The following is a 17,096-nucleotide window of genomic DNA, read 5'->3' as shown; positions in this document are numbered from 1 at the left end:
GCTTTCCTAAAGCTTATGATTGTCCAGATTCTGAATTTTCTCCAAATGGTTCAGTTGATCACAATGATTCTTCAACCAATGCTCCTTCTGATGCAGCTCCATCAAATGACAATTCTGCCCCTACATACTATGAGCCTTCTCTAAATGTTCCTTTAAAAAGGTCAACACGAGCAACTCATCCTCCAACTTATCTCAATGACTACATATGTAACAATGTAACAAATCATGATGATAATGGTTGTGATTGTCCTCATACTATCACAAACATGTTCATTCCTGATTCTACATTCTGTTCTCATGTTGTTAATTTGACAGAAGTTTCAACATTCAATGTCAATTCCAAAGTTATTGAACCATTATACTATCATCAAGCAAAGGGTAATCCATTATGGGAAGAAGCTATGCAAAAGGAATTTTCTGCTCTTGATGCTAATCAAACATGGGAAATTGTCCCACTTCCAAAAGGAAAAAGACCAATTTCTTGCAAATGGGTATACAAAGTCAAATATAAGGCAGATGGCAGTATTGAACGATATAAAGCTAGGCTTGTTGCTAAGGGCTTCACTCAAAAGGAAGGTATTGACTATCATGAGACTTTTTCTCCTGTTATAAATTTCAACACTGTTAGATGTTTGGTCAACTTAGCAGTCAAAAAGAAATGGAAAGTACATCAATTTGATGTTAATAATGCGTTTCTTCATGGAGATCTACTTGAAGATGTATATATGAGATTTCCCCCTGGCATGAATAATTCTTATTCACAACTTGTATGCAAGTTAAAGAAGTCCCTTTATGGCCTTAAACAAGCTTCTAGACAATGGTATGATAAACTCTCTTCTGAACTTAATGCTAAAGGCTTTATTAGATCTAAAAATGATCATTCTTTGTTCATCAAAAAGCTTGAGAATTCCATTGTTATTGTGGCTGTATACGTTGATGATGTCTTAGTCACAGGGGACAATATTGAAGAAATAAATTCACTCAAACAAATTCTTGATGATAAGTTCAAAATAAAGGATTTGGGAAGTATCAATTTCTTTTTGGGATTGGAATTCATATATGTTAATGATGGAATGATTGTTCATCAACACAAATACATCAAGGAACTTCTAGAAGCTTATTCTATTACAGATTGCAAATCTGTAATTTCTCCTCTTCCAAGCAAGTTAAAATACTTGTTCAATTCTTCTGCATCCTTGTGTGATCCAACAGAATATCGACAACTTGTTAGGAAACTCAATTTCTTACTTCACACAAGACCCGACATTGCTTTTACAACTCAGTTTCTAAGCCAATTCAATAGCAAACCTACTAAAGAACACATGGATGCTGCTCTACATGTTCTTAAATACTTAAAGGGTACAATGTCACAAGGAATTTTCTTCAATAGTAAGAATGAGTTTCAGCTGGAAGCGTTCTGTGACTCTGATTGGGCAGCTTGCCCTTCTACACGAAGATCTGTAAGTGGTTATTTCATTACTATGGGTGGAAGTCCTATTTCATGGAAGTCTAAAAAGCAAGCCACAGTTTCATTATCATCAGCTGAAGCTGAATATCGGTCTATGCGTAGAGTTTGGTCGGAGCTTGCCTGGTTAAGTAGACTCATGGTTGAATTTGAGATATCAGACATTGAACCGATTCCTTTAAAATGTGATAACATGGCAGCAATTTTTATAGCCAAAAATCCTGTCTTCCATGAACGCACGAAACATATTGATCTCGACTGTCATTTCGTTCGAGAAAAGCTTCAATCAGGCTTAATTTCAATTTCTCATATTCCCACAACAGAACAACCTGCAGATGTTTTCACCAAGTCTTTATCGGGCTCTGATCATGTGCATGCAATATCCAAGCTGGGGATGCTTCCATATCCACCAGCTTGAGGGGGGGTATTGGAGAAGATGAAGTTAGTCAGCGTTGACTTCTTGACTATATTTGACTTTCTGTTAGAGAGTTAATTGTTTGTTAGCTATAATTAGTTAGTTGATCAGAGTTAAGTTAATTAGTTGTTTTACTTGATGTATATAGATTGTATTGGTTGTTCAGATGAATTAATGAGATGAGAAATTCTTTCCAAATCTTGAACTTCTACAAATTAAGGGTTATCAACAAGGTTATTGCAACCTGCTTTATTTGAAGGTTTGTGTTCCACCTTTTCTTCTTTAATTTTCCATAATCTTCTTTCTTCAATGAAGTTACAATTTTTTTCGGTTCCTGTTTTCATTTTTGTTGATGTCGAGGGGATACTTCATGATGGTGGTAAAAAGAAACAACATATAGGCCTTTGTTGAGGTAAATTAACTTTAGTTATTTCGTATGCCCACAAGCTGTTTGTTGAAATGCTCATAACCCAACACTAAAAAATTATGTATTGAAAGTTTGGTTTTTGATGCCAAACCTATGTTTTTTTCATATAACATTCGTATAGGCTTTGCTGCTAATCAATTTCCAAGTTTGTAGTTTCTATGCAAGAAAAAACTCCATGGGAAAGACATTTATATTGTAACGCCCACGTTCTCGCTGGGCATTAATTGAATGATCTAATAATTAGGGTCAACAATTATAACTTATTTGATATAATAAAAGAAATTATTTGAGTATTATGTGATTTATTTGTAATTAATTGTAGTATATGTGCTTACTATAATATAATAAAATAGGAATAGAATACGCGTCTAAATAGAATAATAATTAGGCCGAATATCCTTGATGAAAGTTGAAGTAGTCATGACAATGATTCTAAAGATATAAAGAGCGCTCAAATCGAACTTATAACGAATAAGTTATGATCCATTTTAAGTTTCACGTTCGGACCCACACGACTAAGGATATCGTAAATAGCAAATAGGAGACGGGTCGATTATTAGCCTTAGTGATCCAAACAAAAGTCGTAGTAGTCCATAAACCAAGAGCATACATGTACAGAACATCCAAATATGACTTCATTAGAGGAAGTTATGGTTTTTCTAAGATTCAGCGTACCAGTAGACAACTTAAAAATCGAATTTTAGATCGGTTGATTGTTAGCCAAAAAAAATCTAAACGAGAGTTGAAGATCTCGTCAATAGGATTCCAACGATATAAAGACAATCGAAAACGGGCGTCGGATGGAAAAGTTATGCCTTTTATATGAGCTTTAACACTCTAAGCCTGTGTAAAATAAATAAAGTCAAAATTAGCCAACAGAGTCAGTTAAAGTTGTAGATCTCATCGATAGCTATGTGTGGATATAAAGTACGTCAAAAACGGAGTTTATATGAAGAAGTTATGCAATTTTGAAATTATGAAAATCATCACGCACGAGTGCGCGACGCGCATACCTTCTAGAAGAGGGCGGCGACGTGCCTCCAACCAAAATCGGACAAGTGTCAGCTGCAGAGAGGGCCGACCAGACCAGTGTGCGGTGCACATCTGGTCTGGGATAGACGCATATATGGAATTTGGGCCCAATAAATAGCTGGTCCGAGTTCATTCGTTCCTCACACCCTCCATACAAATTATCTCTCGATAATCTTTGGTTTTCCCTAGTTTTTAGTATCCGGCGAATCCATGCGATCCATGAGTGTCTGACAAGTTGTAGTCATCGAGTTGGAACTCTACCAGTGTAATTTCCAGACATTGGTCTAGAAAATCTCTGTAAGTTAAATTACACTCTATATTATTTAAGTGTAATTTATATTTAAAATTCATAGTCGTTGTTATGAATTTAAGATTTGTCAGTGGTTCAAACATCAACTTACTGGGATGATTTCTAGGCTGGATTTAGTGAGGTGTTTAAAGTGGGATTTCAAAAGAGTATACTTTGTATACCAAACAAACCCTACCTCTAATATGGTCCTACCTGATTGTCTCTTATCAACTATAGATCAATAGACACTGGGATTGCTGAGAGATCTAGACTATTAATTAGTCATAAGAGATAATAAACTAAGACTTAGAGATAATTGAACCTAGGTCATATCAAAGGAAAAACCAAATGATAAAGCGAAGCGCTGTCCAACATTCGAGTCATCCACCTTTAATAAGTGAGTGAATAGTTACTTTCATCTTACACATAGACGTAACATATTTAAGATAATTACATGCTATTTTTTCTTATTATCTGTGGTCCTAATATCTATGCTAGATGAACGATTTATACATGTTTTACTTGATTCAAACTATATATGTATTTTTATACCTATACATATATTGGGTAGAAATAGGTAGATAAAAGATGAAATAGATGATGAGATGCCTTGACTTTAAAGATGATCTAGTCGTCCAACGGAGTATAGATGATGACCACGGACTATTCTAGACAGTCCAGTAGAACGCTAGCATGCTCACAACCTATAGGTGTTTTTGAACGAAGTGTTCACCAGGTGTACTCCACCCCCCCCCCCCCCGGTTGCCTTATTGACGTATATGGCTAAGGAATCCCATAAGCAATATTGTCTACCCCGAAGATGATTCCTTACGATAGGTCGCTTGAATTAGATCCCTTAGGGAAAGAATGTGAGGATAACGAGAATGGGTAATCGGGTTGAATGTTTTGATGAATATATATAATCAAAAGAATTTAATTATTGTAGGTTGAAAACCATATGTGCTCACCAGAGCATAGTTGTGATGATTGATGAGAGATTTATGGATTACAGGCCAATATAATAACAAATGTTTGTAAGGCATGTATTACTTCCGTTTATGCTTATGTAATGTATTGACGATGACATCCCAACGTTTTTAATATAAATAAAATACGTTTCTTTGAAAATGTTTCGATAATATCATTATCATGTTTTTGGGAACAAATTCCGTAATGTTATTCTTTAAAAATGATACTTTGATTTTAAAATAAGCACAAATAAATCAGTCTTTTCTAGACGTGAAATTGGGGATGTCACATATATGTACAAGTAAAAGAAAAAAGTTCTAAATCTTTCCTTTTTGTTAATGTTTTGTTGTAACTTGTGATGTTTTGAATACTTAAACTAACATGAGATAATGAATGATGATATGTAACAGGGGATAAGCGAGATTGGTATGGAAGAAATGAGAGAAAAACATAGTGGAACTGAAGCGGTTTGAAGCTCTCACCCCATTGTAGATTTTTTTTTATCTTACTTGGGTTAGATCTCATAAACTTTTATTGTGTTTAGTGATTACTTTCTTTTTTTCAATTATTTTTGGTGCTTTGATCTTCAATTTTATACAAGATGCCAAGGATAATGATGATACTTCAACATTTACAAGGGAAATGTTTTACTTATTGTTAATGTCACCTCCAAATGGTAAGCACTATTCAATATTCTCTTTTCAAGAGTTCTTGGAACCCTTTTACTGTTTCATCATACGATACTTTGTCATGCCCTATCAAAAACTTCCAATTTAAGTTGAATCTACAAAAAAAAATCTGCTTTTATGAGTTTTATATATGTTTTTCTCAACTTTATATAAATAAATGATGAAGAATTGGATGGTTTACACTAAGTGTGAATGTTTTTTTATCTTTGAAAATTGATGAAGAATTGCATTTACATGCCTTCGTCCGAATGAATTTCTTTATATTGGTTGTAGACGAGCATCATGATGTCGAACTTTCAAACAACATTAGTATAGGTAAAGGTTTACATAGAAGCTGCCTTTTATCGAGAACATGGAAAAGAGGATACAAAATGACAACTTATTTTGTTTTGTAGATGGACTGTGATGTGCACAAATTATACCTATCTAGCTTTATATTTATAAACTTAACTACTTATCTACTAATGCACCTATAGGCAGTGTACCTGGTCAGTATATAGTATAATAAAGTAAGTTGGGTATCGAACACAGGGAACAGATTTAGCTAATAATTGAACTACTAAAAATTAATCTAAAAACAATTAACTAAAGTAGGGGTTTTATCTGATTTTGCAAGTTCAGATTAACTTAAAACAAACTCTTAACTAAAAACGGATATAATCAAGATAATGAAAACACTTTTGTTTAGTTTTGAATCCACCTTTTTCCTATGGTTAGTTCTCATTTATGGATTAATGAAATTGGTTACCAATTTATATGTAATTAGCAATTTTGGTCCAATCTACTAATATTTTTACCAATTCATGTTCTATTTTGCAATGGCCATACACAAGAAAACACATAATTGATTATTAATGATGATTGGGCTATGTAAGATATATCTAAGATAATTATCTATGGTCAAGACAATTAATCAAACACAATTATGATCACAGTTATGTTCTCCAACACAGTTAAAGTTGTTACTTTTATTACTTTATCTAAGATGTTGTCACTCCTAGCTCTAGCAATTTAATGGTAACTAAATTACTATGTAACAAGTTCATGTAATTTAATGGTCATTAAGCTACACTTAACTTCAATTAAAGCAACAAAGAGAAACACTTTAACATGCTAGGTAAGTTAATCAAACACAAGCTCCAAACCAACTTTTATAAATCCATAAACTAATAAACTAAACCATGGTTATTAGGGTTTCATCTAACTAAACGAAATTCTACTAAATTAGCTACTCATGGCAGTAATCAAACACAGAAACTCAATAGGAATAAAGCTAAACATGAGCTCCAAAATTGAGCTCATGTTTCCTCCTCTTCTAAGGGTTTTCAAGAGGGTTTTTGTCTTAATACTTCTCTAGAAAGTCACCTCCAAGTCCCCTAATTCGGCATAATGTTCGGATATATATACTTGCCTAAAATCTGGCCACCACGTCGTGGTCCTCGAGTATATCCCGTATTCTCCAAGTCAGCGTCAAGAATCGCGAAGATTCCATTCACCACGTCGTGGTTATCGAGAATCAACATTATCTCAAAACATGAAAGTTGTCCGAAATTGTGTCTAGTTTTCAAATCATTTTGAATCGCCTTAATCGAAGTTACGAGTCATGAGATATGTCAAAATACTGACGAGGGGTCAAGTTGTCCAACAACATCCTTCTTGTGTCTTCTTCTTGTCTAATCTCGCATTTTCCTGCTTCCAGCTTCCATATTGCTTTCGAGCATGTCTTTTACGCTACATAACAGATATTAAACATAATAAGTACCTTTTGTTCTATAATAAGCATAAATATAGCTAAAAATATATATATATATATATATATATATATATATATATATATATATGCACATATCAAAATACCCCACACTTAACCTTTGCTTGCCCCAAGCAAACTGAATTTTAACTTACTAATATCGCATAAAACAATCCATTTTAAACCCAACCATTATCCTAAGACCGCAATGCATACATTTGTGTCTATAATTCCTAAACACTTCCCAATCCTAAATTCTCACAATCCTTATGAACATTCACTCCTTAGTTTATACGACACCCATTTTTGCAACCTCCGAATCCATCCTCAGAAATCTTTTTTAACCTCAAGGTATTTTTGTTTAAGTTTCCCAAGTATACATATGATCTAGAAAGAATTACAACTTTGATACCATAATTGAGCTCTTTGAATTCATCACTTCTTTGATAATTACTCTTTGATTTCTTCGAATTCAACACCTTTTTGTTTGATTTTTGGTATCTTCAATTTTTGATTTTTCAGAATTTTTGATCTTTTCATATTCATACTTTGATATCTCCAAAATTCTTACAACTTTTTTGTAATTTCTCTCTTTTTTTTATATAACTCACTTTTTTTGCTCAATTCCTACATGCTTAAGCAAGGGAGCTTAACTTCAACCTTTATTGGTTAGAGATATTAGTCTAAGTGCAATGACTACATAAGCTCTCCTGGATAGATTTCAGATACACGCTGCAAAAGTTATTATATCATACAAACTACCAGATTACCTTTCATATCTCATGACTTTTCACTAGGAATGGGAAGCCATAAATACATTATAACATATATTGGCTCAGGTAAACATTTCGGCTCTCATCAGATCATCCAATACAATACTAGCAAAAAAAATTAATTGGCTAGATTTTCCTAAATTACACTATTATTTCAAGTTTATGTGAATGAATATTGTCAAAACTGGCAATTATTTTATGATAATGCAATTTTTGTAAAAATCAAATGCTTGTACTCTAATGTAATCAACCCCTACCCCACACTTATTTTATGCGATGTCCCCATTGCATACTATGCAAAACATAAAAGTAAAGAGGGAGAGAAAGGAATAGACTCCCCTGGGATAGAAGTTGCGAGGTTGATCTCTGATTGTTGGTGGGAAAGCTTGGACATCTCGAAAATGTAATTAGAAACTGGACCCATGCAGCTACTCGTAAATGTGCCGGAAAAATGTGAACCAGAGACTTGCATCTTCAAAAAGTATGGTGCAAAAAATATTGAAATATTTCTTTGAAGCCCGACCACGATGTGGGAAGGTGACGCCACATTGTGGTGTCGATGGTAGAAAAATCTGATCGCGAAAGTAAGAATTGCCATGACGTTGTAATGATGACCACGTCATGGTGTCTTCACAGAGTGCTTTTTTTCAAAACTCTTCCCGTTAGGTACCCCAATCTTATTCAAAAATGCGGCTTCTCGGTTCTAGTCTTCTAAAATCTCCCGACTATTTCCAATTAAGCTCCTTCACACCTTCACTTCTTTCATCATTACAAAATAAGAACAAAAGACTAGAGAAACACATGATCATTCGGTTAAGGTAAAATAAAACTAAAACTAAAACTAAATCAAAAAGAAAAGAAAATGCAAACTCTAAAAACATTGGGTTGCCTCCCGAGAAGCGCTTCTTTTTGAAGAGTCGTGAGTCGGACTCCTTCCCACTCTACATTGCGTCAGGTGGAAGTGTAACCTACCCGTTTTCCGTCATCTTGAGCCTTGTTCGTTTGTAGGCAACCAGTCTGTTGAATGTCTTTCTTGAGCTTTCTTGTATTGTTGGGTTGACATCTTCTTTGTTCTTTCGCTTGGGTTCTTTCCTCATGCCCATGTCTTTAGCTTTTGTCTTGTCTCTTTCTGAGTTTTTCTTCTTAAAATGAGGCTCATCATATTCTTCTTCTTTTTCTTCAACTATCTTTGTGACTTGATCTGGTGGCCTTGTAAAAGCAAACACCTCAAAAATCATTGGCATTGACATTAGAGGTTTCAAATGCTTTTCTTTTTTTTCCAATTTCTCTTCAAGTTCTTTATGCTCCATGAACATTGTGTTTCCTTGCTTCAGCAGGTTTTCCTTGGCACGGGATGGGAAAGGAAGAGGTGGTCGATACGACTCAACAACAGAAAAACAATAATCTTCTTTTATTGCCCACGACGTGGAACTATTGCCTCCACGTCATGGCGAATGGGCAACTTCACGATACTCTTCTTATTCTTTCTTTTTTACTTCGAGTGACTGATTATACTCCTCTTCAAATTCCTTCATATGCACCAATTCATCTTCTTCTTCTGTATCAATAGCCATGACTTGAGCCATAGGGATTGACTCGATTTTTTTTGAAGGTAGATCCGATAGCTTTTCTTGTACAAGTTTTGTTAATTGCCCAACTTGTGTGTGGATGCTCAAAATAGATGCTTGTTGATCTCTAAGTGTTGCATCAGTTTCATCATGTCTTTTTTCGCTAGCTTCCATGAATCTGAATAACATCGAATCGAGAGCATCTATCTTCTCGGATTGGACTCGTTCTAGTTGGTAAAGATTATGCTCTAGTTGTTAATACTTTGTCGTGTCTTGAGCTCTCTTGTATTCCAATTCACAATCCCTTATAGAGTGAGGTCCTCCACATTATTCACATCTATCAAGTACCACATTAATTGATCCATCAATCTTTGTGAGACTATTTTCCATGGCGTCGAGTTTTGCCATTACAATCATTAAGACTTTAGAAACTCCATCTATATTCGCTTTTCGTCTCGTGATATCTTCCCCCTTGGGTTGTGATACTCCCTTGAATGCTTGGAAAATTATTCAATTAAATATTTATTTGTTTTCAGATCCTTCTTTGTGATGGGCCCTTGAGAGTCTAGAAGTTGGCGAGTGCACACATTGACTCCATCATAAAATATCGAGATTTCTTGTTGCACATTGAAGTCATGTTGAGGGCAATGTTGTAACAATATCTTGTAACACTCCCAAGCTTCGTATAACGACTCCCATTCTAATTGTTGAAAAATTTGTATGTTTCTTTTAAGCTTCGCCACTTTTGAAGGAGGGGTAAACTGGTTTATGAACCCAGTCTTAAAATCAGCCCATGTCATGATTGCTCCAAAGGGAAGTGATTTTAACCATTCTTTTGCTTCGCCCTTCAATGTGACCGGTAAAAGTCGAAGCATCACCGCATCTTTACTCACGTTTGGGGCGTTAAAATAATTTGAAATCTCCACCACCTCTTCTATGTGCTCATAGGCGTCCTCGTGCTCCTTCCCATAAAAAAGGTAGATCTTTTAGCATGCCAAGAATATGTCCTGGTAGTTCAAACTTTGTCGTGGTTGGGATTTTTGGTGGATCAAGACCCCATCTGTTTTCGTTCACCATATGTCGCTTATACTCTTCTATTGACATGGTGGTGATGTCCTCCATATTTCCTGCTAAAAAAACTGGAAAACACACGCGTAAAACTAACAAAAACTAAAAACGAACTGCAACGTGACCACGACGTGGTTACAAGTCAGACAGAAAAAATAAATGCAGAAAAATAACTTTTTGCGGTTTTTACCCCACAAAAAGGATCGATTAACCTAAAACAATTAAATAAAAAAATCAAATAAGTCGTTCCCCGGCAACGGCGCCAAAAACTTGATGTGCACAAATTATACCTATCTATCTTTAAATTTATAAAACTAACTACTTATCTACTAATGCACCTATATGCAGTGTACCTAGTCAGTATATAGTATAGTAAAGTAAGTTGGGTATCGAACACAGGGAACAAATTTAGCTAATAATTTAACTACTAAAAATTAATCTAAAAACAATTAACTAAAGTGGGGGTTTTATCTGGTTTTGCAAGTTCAGATTAACTTAAAACAAACTCTTAACTAAAAACGGATGTAATCAAGATAATAAAAACACTTTCGTTTAGTTTTGAATCCACTTTTTTCCTATGGTTAGTTCTTATTTATGGATTAATGAAGTGTTGGGATATTTTGTGTTGTGTCAATAATGTTCTTTTCTATAATAGTCCATTATGTAATGGGTTGGGCCTATCCATCTGGTATTTAATGCTTATAGGGTTAGTGATGCGGGCCCTAGTGTGGAGGATCGGCCACTTGCGTTCCTAGAGGCCCACGATCGTGTGACTAAAGGGGCTTCACGGAAACGACCATAACTTTGGCTATGGATCTCCGTTTTGGGCCTACGACCAGTCAAATCGAAGCTTGAAGCAAGGAGCACGTCTAGATAAGTACCCGAAGGGGACTTACCAATTTTTGAGTCCATAAATCGCTTTCTAAATTGGACTTATGGACATTTTTGTGTTTTTTTCATAATTTTTGGACTTTGTTTTTGGGTTTGTGTTTGGCCCATGTCTCTTTAGGGTTTCTTTTAAAATTATGCTTCTTATTTAAGTCTTTCTGATGTAATCTGGATGGTCATTGATCAGTTTAAAGAACTTTCATTTTTCTCTCAAAATTTCGTGTGTGTTTACCGAATTTTGAAGCCAATCCCACGGTATTCATAGAATCAACGTGGTTTGGGCAAGATTATCTTGGGTATTCTTCTAGAATCAACAGTTTTGATCTTTGGTCATTTGTTCGCTGCATCAGTTAGACTATATATAGTGCATGCACGCACCATATTAGGGCATCAATTGTATTGTTTTGCTCTACTTGCCTTTACAATAGAAGTTCTTTATCGAGCTCTTCTAAGGAATTGATTAATCATTCGACACTATTTTGATCATTGCATTCATTGTTTGATTTACTTTTCTGTTAAGAATCTATCGATCAACTCATATTTATTCTAACAATTGGTATCAGAGCAGAAGATTGCGTAAACCATGTGCAACTCTTTTGGCGAGTGTTCTAGGGTTTTTCCGCTTGTATTGGATCTGTTCTAGCCGTCTTTGTCACACCCCCAAACCAAGGATGGCGGAAACGTCCGGGGGTGGCGGACTTCATGTATAGTATCACAACAACGAGTATAATAGTGCTCATAGTAAATACAACCATCATAAATATAATTGAAAAAGTTACACCATAATATGAGTTTACATGTTTCAAAATCAATTACATTATGATGACAAAATGTATAAATTGACGTCTTGAGTCCCGTCCTCAAAAGCAGTTGTTTACCTGTTTCACTGGTTTCCTGTGAATACAAGTAGTTTTGAAAGAGTGTCAACATTTAAGTTGATGAGTTCATAAGCTTTTGGATGTAGAGTTTGAAAACCTTTGTTTGTAATGGTAATGTATGCTTCAAGAAAAACCCCTTATTTTCCTTATAAAAAGTCTTGTAGTCTTAAATCCCAAGACCGAGAGTATGTGTGCATTTTGTACTTATACCGTGGTTGTAGTTTTAAATAGATAAAACCCCTTTTTAAAGTAAAATTTTCCCGTAAACTTGAAATGTTGTTAACTCCCTATGTGAGTCGTTATAACCATACTATAACTAGAATTAACCTGCTACAACGTTTTTCAGACGTCAAGATCCTATGACTTTTGTCACCCGCAGACCTGCAGGTCCTACTGTAGCTAGCAGCGAGGTGTGGGGTGTCAATCCCAATATAGATCTGTACACAATTATCACGCTCTCCCTACAAGAGACTCTGGTTATAACTTGCAGGAATTTTAACCCGTACTCTAAGAGTACAATTGAAGAATTGTCTCACAACGTACGTTAACGAGTTTACATGTAGTATGTTTAGTAATGCATAACTATGCTTCTTATGTTTCATCTTGTATGTTTGTAATGTGAAAGGACTCTTACAATTCAGGAAGTAAATTTCTATTATTTAAATGTAACTTAACAGAAAACATATGTAAATTATGAAGCCATCAAAGACAAACACTTTGCTCAACATGTTAAAAAGTGTTATGAAAATTGTAAGTTGTGAGCTAGTTTTTAAACTTTCTACACTGTTTTATAAAAATCATAGAAAAATCATACGAAGTCGAAAACTGAATCCGTAAACTTTGAGAGTTTAGAAAATGTGTCTAGTATATCCATAAATTTTATTATGATTTTTAGAAGTGTCTAACTTATGTAAAAATGTTCATATTCACAGACTGGTCCGAATTCGTTTCGGAAATGATAGGCAGTTTTATAAAAATCACCATAAATTGTAGGAAAATCATATGGAGATGTGCAAGTAGTCATTAGAAAGGTATAAGCCCGAACTACTTGCATATGTAACAGTTTTGAAAGATATTAAGTTTAAGATGGTCAAAACAGTTCGTGAATGGGACTCAACTTTTGTGTGAAAAGCTGAAGTATGAGTTTGTGTTAAATTAAGGTGTGTTAACTTGTATTCCCCCCTTAAAACTTGAAGCAAATATGAAAATGTATGGGTATGAACTCACCTTGAGTGATTTCTTTAGATGAATGCTGAAGAGAAAGGGTTTCCAAGTCAAGAACACTTGGTAGGAGCTTGGAGAGTTGAAGATCTAAGAACAATTTTGGTGACATTTGTTATGAGAGATTCATAATTTGAGTGAAGGAGTGAAGAATGTTCAATGGATGATGATAATACTTACTGAATCAGGGTGAAAAGCTCAAAGGCATCCTTGGAGTCTCGAGTTCCTTGAGAGGGAAATGAGAGAGAAGTGTTTGTTTCTTGGTGAGAGAGTGAGTAAAGTGAAAGGAGAGATGGGGGTTTCCAACTTTTGATCAAGATACCAGCTGGAGGAGAGATGTGAGAGGACAAATGGTTGACTAGGTATGGGTGAATAGTGACTGAGGGTTGTCCTATGTGGGTATGGGGGTTAACTTGAGTCATACTTCATGGAAAGAGCAACACTCTATCTCAATATCTCACCCACTATATATTGTTCTTAAGTTGAAATTTCCCCCAAAATGTGATTATAATATGAATATATATGGTCTTATATGTCAAAATATAAGTTTGGGTGAAAATCCCACGCACAAATCATGAAAAACGAGCTTAAAACGCAAAAGTTGTCGAAAATCGGGAGAAGGAATTGAACATGCGAGGGTTCCAGAGCCAAAGGTGGATATTCCGAAGCTCTTTCATGGTTCCGAAGTGGGGAGTTCGAAGCTAAGGCATTTCGGAGCCACTTTCCGGAGGAAAGGAGTTCCGAAGCTGAGATGCGAAATTGTCCGGTTCCGGACTAAGAGGGTTCCGAACCACGAGGGTTCCGCACTAAGAGGGTTCCAGACCAAGAGGGTTCTCTCCTTTGGTTTTAGGTTGTTTTCGACTGAGGAAGGTACATAGACAGATTTGGGAGAGATTTCACACACCTAGAGAGAATTGGGAGAGATTTCACATGCTTGGAGAGATTTGGGAGAGATTTCACATGCTTGGAGAGATTTGGGAGAGATTGAGAGAGACTTTGTCGGGAGCTTTTATTAATGTTTTTCTTAGTAGATCAAAGACCGTAGACTTAGTTACATCCCATTTTGAGTGTTATACACCCCCGAAGGGTACACAATAGTGTTTTATAGAGTTGTTACTTCCCTCAATCTGATTAGGGTTTTGAATTTTGAACATTTGAAACTTCCAAGTGTTACTTTGCATTTAAGATTTAGAGTCGTACATTAGTAACCATAAATAAAATCCCTAATCATATTAGTACTAGTTGAGTTGACTAGTTTGACTTGTTGACTTTCTTTGACTTTGACTTGACCAGAAAGTGACGGTTGTCACATCATTCCCCCGTTAGAAAGAATTTCGTCCCGAAATTTGCGTTTTGACTGGGACTTCAGGCGTTTGGGAAGAGGTGTGGGTATTTTTGTTTCATCTGATCTTCGCGTTCCCAGGTGAACTCGGGTCCTCGTTTAGCGTTCCAACGGACCTTCACTATAGGGATGCGACTCTGTTTTGTCCTCTTGATCTCCCGATCCATAATTTCTACCTGTTCTTCTACGAAGTGGAGACTCTCATTGACCTCGATTTCCTCGAGTGGGATCACAAGAGTCTCGTCAGACAGACATTTCTTTAAATTTGACACGTAGAAGGTCGGGTGTACGTTGTTAAGTTCTTGGGGTAGCCGAAGTTTGTATGCTACCGGGCCAATCCTGACAAGGATTTCGAATGGTCCGATGTACCTTGGATTTAGTTTACCACGTTTAACAAAACGTATCGTTCCTTTCCATGGTGAGACCTTCAGTAGCACCCGGTCTCCAACCTGGAATTCCAAGGGTTTGCGTCGCTTATCGGCGTAGCTCTTTTGTCGATCTCGAGATGCTTTCAATCTTTCTCGAATTTGAACAATCTTTTCCGTAGTTTCCCTTATGATTCCAGGGCCAGTGAGGGTGCTGTTAGGGACTTGCCCTTTTGCTAACTGTGTATCTCCCACTTCAGCCCAACACAGTGGTGATATGCACTTGCGGCCATAAAAAGCTTCAAATGGCGCGACCTTGATGCTAGTATGATAGTTGTTGTTGTACGAGAATTCAATAAGTGGTAAGTGGGTATCCCACGCTTTATCGAAGTCAATAACACAAGCTCTTAGCATATCTTCCAAGGTTTGAATAGTTCTTTCGCTCTGCCCGTCGGTTTGTGGATGGTATGTCGTACTCATGTCTAGCCTGGTCCCTAGAGCCTTCTGTAAGGACTGCCAGAACTGGGAAGTGAATCTATTATCTCTGTCAGAGATAATGGATATCGGCACACCATGTAGTCGTACAATCTCTTTGATGTACGTCCTAGTCAACTTTTCTATCTTGTCAGTCTCCTTTATTGGCAGGAAGTGTGTAGATTTGGTCAATTTATCGACGATTACCCAAATGGTATCAAGATCACCCGTTGTCTTAGGCAATTTGGTTATGAAGTCCATGTTTATTCGTTCCCACTTCCATTCGGGTATCGCAGGTTGCTGTAGTAGACCCGAAGGCTTTTGGTACTCTACCTTAACTTTGGCGCAAGTTAGACACTTGCTCACGTAGGTAGCGATCTCGGCCTTCATGTTCGGCCACCAGTAGAGTTTCTTTAGGTCAATGTACATCTTTTCCGAACCGGGATGTATGGAGTATCGAGTTTTGTGTGCTTCATTCAAGATGACGCCCCTGAACCCGCCGAATTTCGGAGTCCAAATTCGGTTCATGAGATAGCGAGCTCCGTCGTCCTTGACTTCTCGATTCTTATCCATTCCTCTTAATGCCTCACCCGCCACATTCTCGGGCTTCAAAGCTTCCAGCTGGGCCTCTTTGATTTGCATGGACAGGTGCGAATGGATTGTCATGGTTAATGACTTTACTCGGCGACCCGAGTATTCTTTTCGACTTAAGGCGTCAGCAACCACGTTGGCCTTACCCGGGTGATAACGAATCTCACACTCGTAATCATTCAGTAATTCTACCCATCGTCTCTGCCTCATGTTGAGTTCTTTTTGATTGAGGATGTGCTGAAGGCTTTTGTGATCGGTAAAGATTGTACACTTTGTTTTGTAAAGGTAGTGCCTCCAGATTTTTAGGGCGAACACTACTGCTCCCAATTCGAGATCATGTGTGGCGTAATTGACCTTGTGCGTTTTTAATTGCCTCGATGCGTAGGCAATGACCTTTCCTCGTTGCATTAAGACACATCCTAGGCCCTGGTTTGATGCGTCGCAGTAGACCACAAAGTCTTCGGTTCCCTCTGACAGGGATAAAATCGGGGCGCTACACAGGGCCTGTTTTAAGGTTTGGAATGCGGTTTCTTGTTTCTCTCCCCAGCTGAAATTTACACTCTTTTGGGTTAGGGTGGTAAGTGGTTTGGCAATCTTGGAGAAGTTTTGGATGAACCTTCGGTAATAGCCAGAGAGGCCTAAGAATTGGCGGATTTCTGTGGGCCTCCTTGGTGCTGACCAGTTCTCGATCGCCTTGATTTTGGAGGGATCCACGTGTATCCCTTTCTCGCTAACCACATGACCGAGGAAGTCCACTTCTCGGATCCAAAATTCACATTTTGAAAATTTTTCATATAACTTCTCTGCCCTTAGTGTCTCCAAAACCTATCGTAGATGTTGGCTATGCTCTTCCTTACTCCTTGAATAGACTAGAATGTCATCTATGAAGACA

At 36.7% G+C, this 17,096-nt stretch overlaps 1 non-coding gene across 1 annotated transcript; it reads left to right on the top strand.

The window, feature by feature from the left end:
* Nucleotides 1–10,007: 10,007 nt before the first annotated feature.
* Nucleotides 10,008–10,114, top strand: LOC145117976 (small nucleolar RNA R71). Its single transcript, XR_013712965.1, has one exon. It is a non-coding gene; the product is annotated as a small nucleolar RNA R71 (small nucleolar RNA).
* The last annotated feature ends 6,982 nt before the right edge of the window (nucleotides 10,115–17,096 follow it).

This window comes from Lactuca virosa, chromosome 5, assembly GCF_052849685.1.
Source record: "Lactuca virosa cultivar CGN04683 chromosome 5, Lactuca_virosa_CGN04683_v6, whole genome shotgun sequence".
NCBI classification, from domain to species: Eukaryota; Viridiplantae; Streptophyta; class Magnoliopsida; order Asterales; family Asteraceae; genus Lactuca; species Lactuca virosa.
The sequence above is the reverse complement of the archived record's forward strand: the minus strand, read 5'-3'. Positions and strand labels throughout refer to the sequence as shown.